Source organism: Canis lupus, chromosome 4 (genome assembly GCF_003254725.2).
Source record: "Canis lupus dingo isolate Sandy chromosome 4, ASM325472v2, whole genome shotgun sequence".
NCBI lineage: Eukaryota > Metazoa > Chordata > Mammalia > Carnivora > Canidae > Canis > Canis lupus.
Genome location: NC_064246.1, coordinates 72,202,412 through 72,215,383, shown reverse-complemented (window position 1 = coordinate 72,215,383; position 12,972 = coordinate 72,202,412). Strand labels below are relative to the sequence as shown.

The 12,972-nt window shown below is 35.9% G+C and overlaps 1 protein-coding gene across 4 annotated transcripts in view; it reads left to right on the top strand.

Moving 5' to 3' along the window:
- The first annotated feature begins 225 nt into the window (after positions 1–225).
- NIPBL (NIPBL cohesin loading factor) overlaps positions 226–12,972 on the top strand; it is a 197,516-nt gene continuing 184,769 nt past the window's right edge. For 2 of the 4 annotated variants that reach the window (XM_025436423.3, XM_025436422.3), the window contains exon 1: positions 249–655. The gene's annotated coding sequence lies outside the window, so the exon portion shown is untranslated. Of the gene's footprint in view, positions 656–12,972 lie in introns of all 4 variants that reach the window. The other 2 variants (XM_025436421.3, XM_049109346.1) reach the window with 2 other exon arrangements.

Here is a 12,972-nt window from a genome sequence, read left to right as displayed (position 1 = left end):
CCACGCTACGCGGCAGCATCTCCGCAGTCGCCCTGAGGCGGAGACGGGCGCCCAGGAGAGCCCCGGGCGCGGGGCGGTGCGGCGCGGCCGCGGACGCGAGCCCAAGTGGCGGCAGCGGCGGCGGCGGCGGCGGCGGCGGCGGCGGCAGCGGCGGTGGCGGAAGTGGAGTGGGGAAGAGGGGGTGGTTGTTAGTGTTTGGCGCCGGCGGAGGGAGTCATTCCTGCAGCTGCACTTCCGGTCGGCATTTTGTTCTGAGAGGGAGAGACGGAACGAGAGAGAGACACACACAGGGCTCCTTCCCCCCCCGCCCTCCCCCCCCTCCCTCCGTCGGTACCGACTCACCCGACACCACCAAGCCGCAGGGAGGGACGCCCCCGCCGACAGGAGGATTGGTTCCCGGGCCGGCGGCGATGCCCCCCCGGTAGCTCGGGCCCCCGGTCGGGTGTTTGTGAGTGTTTCTATGTGGGAGAAGGAGGAGGAGGAGGAAGAAGAAGCAGCGATTTGTCTTCTCGGCTGGTCTCCCCCCGGCTCTACATGTTCCCCGCACTGAGGAGACGGAAGAGGAGCCGTAGCCACCCCCCCTCCCGGCCCGGATTATAGTCTCTCGCCACAGCGGCCTCGGCCTCCCCTTGGATTCAGACGCCGATTCGCCCAGGTAAATTCCTGCTCTTTATTTCGGCGGCGGCGGCGGCGGCGGCGCCAGGTCCTCAGCGTCTCTCCTCCTCGCTCCCCTCCCCGCCGTTTCCTTAGCGGCCCCAGGTCTCCTCCGCGGGCGAGTCTAGAGTTCGCTCCTCTCTGGTGGCAGCCGCCCTGGGTGGCGGTGGTTTTGTACTCTCTCCCGGCCGGCTCCGGTGGCGGGGACCGGGCTCCTGCCGGGCGGCCGGGGAGGCGTAGGCCCGGCGGAGAGCGCAGGCCGCGGGCCAGCGGAATCTACTTGAGCTCGGGGATTAGGAGAGCTCCGGGCTGAGCGGAGCTGCTGCTGGTCGGTGACAGGCCTCGCCCGGGAGAAGAGCCGTAGCTAGTGAGGAGGCGGAAACAATACAACTCACGGCAAATGTGCCCAGATCGTCCCCATATTTACAACTTTCCTGGTCCGGGAGTGGGGAACGTCCCAGTGAAACAAACAACCCCCCTTCTTCCCCCTGTGACCCCATGAAGGGAGGAAGTAGTTTCAGTTAGTGAGACAAATGTAAATACTCAGACGCGGATCCAGTGGTAATTCTTGCCCTGTGTGAAACTTGTTTGGGCGTTAGAAAGTTAATAAAGACTCGTTTTCTTTTTCTTTCTTTCTTTCTTTCTTTTTTTTTTTTTTTTAAAGAATTAAATCGCCCACATGAATATTGAATGTAGAAAGCCACAGGGTGGTAGACACTGCATATGCCCCCCCACACACACCACCACCACCACCACCACCACCAAGAGCTTTTATGTTGTTGTTTGACAGTGTGGGTCGCACATGGACTTTTTTATTCAAAGGCAAGTGTAAAGTACTTGACAGGTTTACCCTGGCACTTTAGATTTGTGTGCGTTATATAAGGACGATTTTAAACGACTATACGTAAAATACTCAGGTACTTCCTGATCTCAGCGTGGAGATGCATGGAAAGAACCCTGAATGTTCTGAGAATTGTACCGAGGTACAGGTAAAAACCAATTTTCTTTAAAAGCGCAGAAATTAAAGTTAGGCTTCAAATCCCAGAGAGGCTAAAAAAAAAAAAAAAAAAAAAAAATGTAGAAGGTGCCATCCTTTCATGTCAGGGCAGATCTTCGTGAGGTCCCAGGATTGTCATTGGCTGTTTGTGCCCATGATGTTTGACTGTGTAATGAGAGAGGTGTCATTTTAATAGGTCAAATGTATCTGTAAATGCTAGAGAAAAATATCAGTTCTGCCTTAACAAATTCCAGTTCACGAGTAAGTTAAGTGTTCACAGCTTGTTTATTGAGGCGTTGGTAAGGTAGGTTAGTATAAGGGGAAAACGATCAATTTAAAAGTCCTCAGCCATACAAATTGCATAGAAAAAAAGAAATGTACCTGGCATTAGACTCTTTGGATACTTTGTCTCACAATAACTGAGGGAAAACTTTCACTGGTTAGAATGAAGCAACACTGATCAACAAAGTCCCTTGTTTTACTAACGGGTGTTACATTGGTTCGGATTTTTGGTGTCTCATTAAATTATTATTGTCATTGTAGAATAAGTAACTTTTCTGAAGGTTATTTTTGAGTTTAGCCCTCTGCTTAAAATAAATTGTTCCACATTTCTGGCAAACGTATGGATAAATGTTAAAAAGAGTGAAGTTAATATAGCTGTCACGTACTAGGCATGTTTTTAATGCTATAAATCCGTGTAGTAGTCAGTAGCGTGTCCGTGATTTGTATTGGTCAGGGAGCAGTTTGAATTTTAAAAAGCCTGAAGCTCCTGCTGAGCCCCAATCCCGGCCTCCCTCCCTCCCACTAATCTCCCATTCCTGTCTTTGTGCTGCCTGCTCCTGTTAGACACTGTTTGCTACAGGGCCTCAGGCCTACACCGGGTGGGGGGCAGGCTAATGGGGGCTTGCTGGGGGGAGGGAATACAGAAGGGAGGAACACTTCACATCTGAAGCTGAGGGTTTGGGACTTTGGGGGAGCGGCCGGGTAAGGGTTTCAATATAAATGTTCGAAAGGCCCTTATATGAACCTGTGATGCTTTTACAACTTTTATTAAAAAAAAAACACGGAGACGTATGTCAAAGGATGAACATATTTCTACTAAAGGTAATGGAAAAGAGGAGTTCTGCTTGCTTAGTTTTCATCAACAGAAACAACTTATTTTTAGTGCTTTATAGTTAAAGGGAGCTTTCTTACACAGATGTTTGAATCAGTGTGTTAGATATCTGTTTATGTGAATGATTTTTTTTTTCTTGTGACTTTGGAATTAAAGTGAATTAGTTCTTACCAGATCTTATTTTCCTAATTCTACATATTTAGTGTTCTGTAAGTAGTACAGGTCATGTGATAGCTTTCATTAAGATAGCATAAAACATTTTAAATAAAGTAAACTGAAAATATGTGGGTTTTTTTTTTCGTCCAAACCAATTATATGGGTTATTTTTAAAGGAGGAAACATTGTAAAGCTCAAACAAAACCTAAACTTGAACTTTAAAATTTTGACAACTTAGTTGGAAGGAATACTTTGTATTTCCCTAGAGATTATGAATATTCTGTTCTACCTCCCCTGTATTAGTTGTATGGATAGTCACCAAGTGGCTATTTTTGCATTTCTACTATTATTATTATTTTAATTTAGTGAAAGAAGACCCTATGAGTGTTCAAGTCATCTTTTAATGTTAGTTATATTATTGGAGAAATAATTCCTAGCATTATTCAACAGTGTGTTTATTGTTTTTCTTGAGTTTGCTGTTACCAATAACTTATAATAATTACTTGAAGAGAAAGCAATTCTAAAGTAGTGAAAGTCTAGTAAATCAAATTAAAATTGAGTATTAAATACTTAGTTATTTTTAGTGTTTGGAGAAGAGTGTATAGAATGCTGTTTCTTGAAACCGTTTGACAATTTGTTTATGAAGTTACTGGAAAGCATTTTGAACCTGTGCTAGGGATCTTTATAATACTGCCCCCTTTAAGAAGAAAAAAGTTACATTTGAAGAAAGAAAGATTGTCTACTTCAGATTATCTTTGGGGATGAAAAGTGAAAGTTTTTAGTATGGTAGTAAACCAGGTTTGGGTTTTTTCCATAGCAATCACTATTAAATTTCAGAAATTTGACTGTGAGCAAAGCTATACCAATTCAAATATGAAATCTTTATTTGGAAGCCTGACTACCCCCACCTCAAACATGTATTTTCTAAGACTTCCTATATTGATTTGATATTCAATTTTTTTGGTACTAATCCATCATCAAATTGCCATAGAAACATCTGAAATCACCTATTTTATATTTTGGCATTCTTTATATTGATGTAAAATTTAATAATACAAGAATAAATAAAAACTAAAGAATTTGAGGTTTATATAATTCCATTTAACTTTCTCCACCTCGCAGCTTATTAGGAAACGGATAGTTTGTGAGTAATTCTGGAATTTTAAAATATGATTTTAGGTTTATATGAAGTGATTGGGAAGACTGAGGTAAATAAAAATTCCTTTTGGAAAAATGTAACTTCAGTGTTGTCGATCACATTTATTTGCTATAAAATGAATAGGAAATTAATGACTGGGAACTGTAAAAAAAAAAAAAAAACAACCTAGTAATGAACTCTTTAGTTGAAGATATTTATTTTAATATCTTGAACATATTAGGTTGGCTTTGGTGGTAATTTCTGGTACTATATAGCCGCCTTTAAAAATCATTTCAAAATATACTTTTTAAGCAAAGTTTCTATTTTTAGTAGTTGTCATTTATAATTATTCTTTGAATTTTTAAAAGGATTCTTTTTCAAGGTGACCTGAGTTCATTTTTAAATATTCCCATTTCCCTGTGAGAGAAGTGACTGGCATGATTTCCATTTTTTGATGAAAAACTTGATACTCAGAGGCCATATTAATTTGTATAGATTCATGTTTTCGGTGAGAATAAGGGATTCTCTTGTTTTTACTAGTGTTTTATTAGACTATATTGTTTTAAGAAAAGTGTGAGCTCTGGTCCTGAAGCTAGGTATTGCTGTTGCTCAATGCCAACACTGATACCTTATATGACTTTTTTCAATTACCTGGGTCCAAGGTGCTTTTTCCTCTTCTTTTAGGGAGATATAATACCTGTCTCTTGATAGTATTTTCCTGATATGAAAATAGTACTTTCGCATTAGAAATCCTGACCTTGTGTGTATGTTTGGTGTTTGAATGACTGAATTTATTTACATTATGTTCCTCTTAAAGAATGTAAGTCAGTTAACTATATTTGTAGTAAATATATAGTGACTCCTGAAAGTGTTTTTATAAAGTGGAATTTTAGTGTTTCTAGATGATTTAAAGGCAATTTTAAAAATACCATGACTCTTTATTTAAGGTCATCATTATCATTTTAAAAAGTATTTTGTTTGCTCAGAAATTTTTTCCCAAGTAATAAAAATGATTTTAGATATTTGTCTTATTATTTTGTTCAGTGTAAATCTAGGGTCAGTTTTGATGAATTGAGTTTTGTCAGAATGCATTGTTTTAAGGCATATTTCTTTCTAATTCCAAAGTGATACTGTTAAAAGACATTATTTCTTAATATAGCATTGCCAGCTAGGTAAGATTATAAGGACTTAACATGTGCCAGGAATTGTGTTAAGTATGTCACCATAATACTATCTCACTTAACATAAGAAGCTCAGGAAATAGAAACAGTTATCCACAATTTAAAAATGAAGAAACAGAAACTGGAAGAGTTAAAAAATTGCCCATCGTCTTATAATTAGTAAATGATCAGTCTGGTTTATATTTTTTCTTAAGGATTTAGGATTGCACATTTCTAGTTTTAATAAAATCATCATATTGTTTGGTTGCTCAGTTAACTCAATAATACTTAAAAGTCGTGTAGTCAAGGAACTTTTGTACTTTAGGCAAAGAACTAAAATAGAATTCACACTGTATATCATATATATATTGTTTTTGAAATCAGCAAATCTTTGCTATCTTATATTTTAGTGTATGTTAAGCAGTCTGTAATTTTTACTTTTGTTTATTGAGTTGAAATTGTCAAAGCATCTATTTCTAGAAAGGGAAAATTCAGCTTTAGAGAGTGATTTCATTCATACATATGTATGTGACCAATTGTAATATAGTAGATGAATCTATAAATTAGTATGACTGGTAATTTTTTAAAATTCTAGTGTTTATATAGCCAAAGACTGTTAGTACTTTCAAAGTCACCAACTTGGGAAGTTATGTGCTTATTCTAGAGCTTTGCCATGTAATCTTATGGAGGGAGATTCCTTTAGTGAATACTTTTAGAGTTTTTGAGATGGTCTTTTTTTTTTTTTTTTTTTTTCTTTTTTGTCCTTGATGGCAAATCTTTATCTTCACGGGTGAATTTGAGTTGTAGAGACAATAATAAAACAACTTAGAACTTAGTTTAGGAGGACTGAGATTTAAAAGATCTTTTTTGTGTCAGACACTGTATTGAGTGGTTTATATTTGTAATATGTAATATTATTGAGTCATTTCCATCTACCATGAATCTGCATATAAAATGCCTCTGGTTGTGTGTATTATTCTAAGATAGTTGAGAAAACTAAGGTATAGAATGTTTGAATGACTAGCCTAGGGTCCCGTAGCCAACAAATGGAAGAAAGTAGAGGAAAGACTCCAAAATTGATGCCTTACCTATAACCTTAACCACTACACTGTATATCATGTTTTGAACCTCTTAGCTACCCAGTGAGGTTAGTGATGTGTTCTTGTTTTACAGACCAGGAAATTGAGGCTCATCGTATTAAAGAACCTTGTCCAGGGTGGCAGATCTAGCAAGTGTTAGAGGTAGGATTCCAACCCGATATGGCTAATTCTAAAACATCTTCCATTCTATCACCCTGCCTCTTCAAGATTTATAATACATTCTTTGATGAAAAGGGTAGGCTTGGCTATAAAGCAGTGAAACTTTTTATGTCTTATGAAGAGGAATTCTAAAATGTTTTGGTTAGTTACTTATAGATGATTGATTATTTGAATAGTCTTTTCTGTAAAATACCTTGTTAGTTTACACCTCATCTATTACACAGAATATATCCACAAATATGCATTTAAGTACGATATGCATGCTGTATTTATGGAAATTGGCAAAATATGGAAAGGGCACTTTATAATTTTGTGATTCACTTATTTCTTATAAAAATGTCAGGTGTTAAAAAATATTCCAAAGATCGCATTAAACTTCCAACATAGTTTATGTAGGTAAATTGTTTTGCCATCTTACATGTGTGTAACATCAGTTATTGTGAACACACCAAACTTCTAAGTGTTCTTTTGTATATATTTGCCTTTTGGCAGAAAGGAAAAACATTTTCAGTATGCAGAAACATGGAATTAACATTAATTAATTTACTAAAATAGTTTTTTACACTTTTACCTCTCCCAAGAAATTTGGAAGCTATGACATAATTTTGAAATACTCAATTCCTTTTTGTTGCAGTTATTTGGATCATTTGTACTTCTCAGTCCTTTGGTCTTATGCTGATGTGCTGATGAAATGTATACTTGTTAAAAAACAGTACTGCTATTAAAACAAGTTATTGATTGTAGGTATCCTAAAAACTTACAGTGTTTGAAACTAATGCATTATTTAAATTTAAAATATAGTTTACTGTAAAAATACTAATCTTTAAGATTTTATATTTGACTTTTTAATTTGTGAAACAAAAATGTCCTTGAAATTAATTTTAATAAGGAAGATACATCACTGACTTTTCTGAACATTTCTACTTGGCAACCTTTTCAGGAATTTTAAACAGGGTTTTAGTTGTCTTTATTTGATAGGATTGTGGCTTGCCAATTTCCATCTAAAGAAATTGATCATATGAATTAGGCTCCATGTAATTTAGTTTTTTCTTGGTAATGACCAAGTTGAAATTTTATATGAGTGTAAATTGGGTATAACTCCCCCTCATCTTTTTAAATACCATTCTTAAAAAATTGATACACATGATTTTTTCCCTCAGTTTCTGCCTCTGTCTCAGAAAATTCTAAAGTTGAAAGTTAAAATGTAATGCCCTAAAAGCTACTGTTATCATTCTTTCTCCTTTAAGAAAAGAATTAAGAACCTAGTATGCCGTAACCTACCTTCAGGTTATCTTGAAAGACATACATGACATATACTTTTAATTTAACTCTATTAATTTTTTTTACTCTTTTGTCACGTGTTTGTTCCTTTCTCTGTCAATATCCTAAGCAAAAAGTTTTTATAGCATAGTGAATACAGGTGGTGGTGTTAATGTGAATGGTTCTATAATGTATTATTTTCCTTGATGAAATCTTGAACAGTTTGAAAGTCCTCAAATTCTGAGATCTTCATAAGTTCAAAATGCTAGTGAGAAAGTATTGATATTAACTGTAAAAACATATATTTGTATAGCAATCCTGCTTTCTTCTGTAGACAATGTGTTACTTCTCAAAATGTCCATTCACAGACCAGAAATTTCTTTTAAGGAGAAAGAGAAAGCATGGCCTTTTTTGTGAGTTTCCATGTCATAACATTTATCAGTTTATTACTTGTATCTCTTTGATAAAATAATGTGTTCCAGTGTCTGTAAGCCATACTGAATACCAGCTGAGAGCAAGAAGACATATTATTTTCATTTCTATGTCTGTAATACCATTACAGTGCTTTTCCTGTTTTGCAAGTATTCAATACATTTTTGTTGAAATGATTGATTAAAATTGAGCTATAGGATATTTCCTAAAGAAACATTTCTAAATCTAAAATTAGTGAGTGGCAAGTGTATGTTTGTGCTAATTTAGAAGTAGATATATATATACATATAATATATATATATATAACATATATATATATAATCTTAAGGCTTATAATATATATATATAATCTTAAGGCTTCTTGCTTCTTGAGTAAGACCATTTTTATTACATACATCCTTAACAATGCACACATAACAACTTGTGTGTAAAATTAAATCAAAAATAAAAACTCAAAACAGTTCCTTTTTTAGTTGTTAGTAAGGATACTTTACTACTTTACTTTGTCTTGGTCTCTTGAGCACTAGAATTGGGAGTAAGATACCGAGGAAGAGTGTCCAAATAACTTTATTTTATTTTATTTTATTTTATTTTATTTTATTTTATTTTATTTTATTTATTTTTTTATTTTTTATTTTTTTAAAGATTTATTTATTCATTCATTCAGAGAGAGCAAAGAGAGAGGCAGAGACACAGGTGGAGGGAGAAGCAGGCTCCATGCACAGAGCCTGATGTGGGACTCGATCCCGGGTCTCCAGGATCACACCCCAGGCTGCAGGCGGCGCTAAACTGCTGCGCCACCGGGGCTGCCCCAAATAACTTTATTTTAAGCTCAAGATTGATTGATTATAGTTTTAATTTTCTTTGCTAATTTATGTATTGTGTATGATAACAATGTGGATAAGTTAACTGTAATGAGAAATACAGTACATTAAAAATGCTATTCACGTAAGATAGAGATATGACTGAAAAATTTTTTTTAATTTAAAGCTTATTGTGGTGCAATTTACACAGTAAAATTTCACTTTTTAGGTCTACAATTTGATGAGTTTTGAAAAACGTGTTCAGTCTTGAAACCTCCACCACAATCAAAACATAGAATGTTTTCATCACCCCAAAAAGTTGCCTTATATCCTTTTGTAACCAGTGTCCTACCCCTGTTCCAGCCCCTGACAACCACATATTATTTCTGTCCTTATAGTTCTGTCTTTCCTAAAATGTCATACAAATGGAATCATACAATATGTAGACTTCTGTGATAGGTTTCTTTTGCTTAGGATAAGGCTCTCGAGATTCACCCACATTGTTTTATGTATTAGTAGTTTTTTGGTGACTGCATTTTGAAATTGAATTAGAATACCCTTTAACTGTAGTACTACTGTCAAAAAAGACTGAATAACTTTAGATATTTCTCTCAGATCTTGAAGCTGCTTTATTTTTGGACATAATGTTACTTGCTCATTTTTACCCTTTCCCTCCAAAAAATTTGTAATTGACATTACTGGTAAGTGGCATTTATTTATATTAGTTAATTCTTTTCAAGTTAGATGCTCCATCAACCAGGTAAAATAAACATTGCTTTCTCTTTCATCAAAATTAAAATAGGTAGCATCACATATTTTGAACATCTAGCACATAGAAACTAGATACAAAATGAGGAAAGGTACAGTAATAATTCACCAAAAATTGAGTTCATGTTTTACTTTAATGTTTGTTGTTTATATTAAATATAGAGCATCAGTTATAGTGAAGAACAGTCGGTGCCTCTCTTTTAATGCTTAGAGTAGCAGTGCTGTTTACTGAAAAGGTGGGGCAGATAATGAGTAAATTTATTTATTTGACCACCTGTTTTGTTTTTTCACCATTCCCTTTTTGAAACACCTTTCTCCCTTGGGTTCAGGGCTGTCTCTCCTTTTACTTCCTCTGTGAACTGACCTTTCATTTGTAGACTCTTGCTAGTTCTTCCTCCCCTGCCCACCCCATAAATATTGGTATTCCTAAGGTGGTTCTTAAGCCTTCATTCTATTCTGCCTTCCTGTTGATCTCACCTATTCATACAACTTTTTACATGCTTGCTACCTGTATGCTGATGACTTACAAATCTCTCCAGAATGATGTATTTCTCTTTGAGACAGATCCATCTGTCTACCAGGCACCTCCATAAATACTGTAAATTCAAAAGTATATAAATATGAACTCTTCCCTCAATTGTTCATTCTTACCACTCTTTCCTCAAAAAAGAAAGAAATCTGTTCTTAAAACTATATGAAGTAGGTAATTGTTTCCACCATCACCTCAGCTCCCTAAACTGGAAGGTTGGTGATCATGCTTGACCCTTCTCCTTTACCACACCTTCAACCCAGTTGTTTACCCAGTAACACATCTGAATATCACTTGAATCCATCCCTCTTCTACTGTTTTTGATCTGTAAAGTGGGCGTGTATATACAGCTTGTCAGTTGGAATAACTTATAGCATTCTAAGAAGACTTAGAGGCAATTGTGAAAGATGTGTTTAGTGTTAGGATATTTTTTATGCTTGGGCTTTAGTATTTAAGGTATATACGGGGTGCCTGGCTGGCTCAGTTGGAAGAGTATGTGACTTGAGCCCCACTTTGGGTATAGAGATTATTAAAAGAAAACTTTTTAAGAAAATTAAGATGTAATCTTTATTAATATTCATGCTTTATAGTCTAAATGAGACTTTTCTATACACATTTCCACTAAATCTAAAATCTAGGTCCTTTAGACCTAGATTTGCAACAAACGAGAATAGTTTGTTGCCTTTATCCTTCCATACCTTACTTTTAGAGTACTGTAATTCATAAATGTATATATTCACTTCAATACTATGTTCATGTGTTAAGGAGCAGAGTCTGAATTGAAAGGAAACTAGGAATGTAGGAGGAAAGGGTAAAGGAAGAGCTTTTAAATTAACTTTCCTATACTGTGGAAACAAGTTCACTTGAATAACTCACTTTTATTGCAGATAACAGAAAACTAAAGAAACAAATACAATGGGATATGATACCATTCAGTTGCTAGAAGTTCAGACATTTTTAATGGCGGGAGTCAGATATGTATGTTATAACTGTGTTCAGATATGTATGTTATAACTGTGTTACTCGCTTGTGAAGTTATTGCTGGTGGTTTTGTATAATCTTACAATGTTTCTTCCTTAGAATATGAAGTTATTCCTTTCACTCCCCATTTGAACAAAAGGGTCTGCTTAGAGTAATTGGCTTAAGTATTCCTGAGTATCTTTTGTAAAGGACATATTACAGTGTGATAGTATCTCGAGAAACAAAGTAAACGTCTTCACTATATCTAGAGTTTATAATTAAAATAATATGTGCTGGGCCACCTGGGTATCTCAGTGGGTTAAGCATCTGCCTTCTGCTCAGGTCATGATCCCAGGGTCCTGGGATCAAGCCCCACAACAGGCACCCTGCTCAACTGGGAGCCTGCCTCTCCCTCTCCCCCTGCTTGTTTTCTCTTTCTCTCCTGCTCTCTGTCAAATAAATAAATAAAATCTTTAAAAATAAAATAATAGGTGCTATATTTTGCGCTAGAGCTAATTACCATGCTTTTGAGAAAATGGGAGCAATCCAAAGGCGAAAGGCTGATGGAGGAACCCTGTCTTTATTGAGTCTCTGGTACCTTGTAGGTACAACACCCACTCAACAAACAATTGTTGAATAAATGATTTTAAATTATATTTTAGTTTGGGGACGTAGGACTAATTGGAGTGACAGAAGATGGGTGGGGCTTGTTAAACGTTGAGTAAATTTGACAGAAGAAAGAAAGAAAACACAAAGCCCAGAAAAGGTAGGACAACATTTAAAGCAAAGAACTGATATAATTTAGTTAATTGATTGTATTTGGACAATTAGATTCGCTTAGCTGGATAAGAGAAAAATCTGTATACAAGGTGTTTTGGATTCTTTCTACTCTTTAATTCCTGTTTCAGCTTTGCTTCTGGTTTCAAATATTGCCTCTGTATTTCCATCTTCACTGCTAAGGGACAAATTTTTAGGCTTAAGGCTAAAATGACCTGCAAAATCCAAATATACATAGTCAGAATTGAGAATTTATGGGAAAAGGAGAGAAATATTATAGTTCTTTAGTCTTTTCCAGTTGTTTAAGGTTTGTAGTATATGTCAAAGTGCCATTACACATCTTCAGTATTCAAGTGAAGGGGCCTAAAAACTAGAATTTAAAATGACAATTTGCAACAAGTTTGTGACTGTCCTAGGATAAAGTTCAGTATCTGAATCTCTAATATGCTATCTGTTGAGCCATGCTGCCACCTACATGATTTATCATATGATTTTAGTGATTCTGATTGTTTTCAACTAGAAGATAGCCACCAGAATTTTAGTGTTCTTTATAAAGACTTTATAGTTCAGCAATTCTCCATTCTCTTAGTTTTCTTAGAAAGTAAAACTACGTACAGTGTTCTAGTATGTTAAGTAAGGCTAAATTGTGGGATTTAGAACTTAGAATCTTTTAAGAACTTCAAAGTTAATGACTTCCCCCCTTTTTTTCAATTATAGAAGCAGTGCAGAAAAAACTACATGCTATTTGGAAAATAGGAAAAATATCTATAATCCCATATTTTAGGTCTTTCCTACTAGGTTTTTAATTAAAATACTTATATGAATGTAATTTTGGTTAAGTATGTATTTGTGGTATAAATTATACATACATAATCGTGTTTTCTCTAAAGGTTGTCTCATGAAGATTTTCCTAATTTCCTATGTAGTGTTCATAATTATTAGAAATGTTATCCTGGGGCACTTGG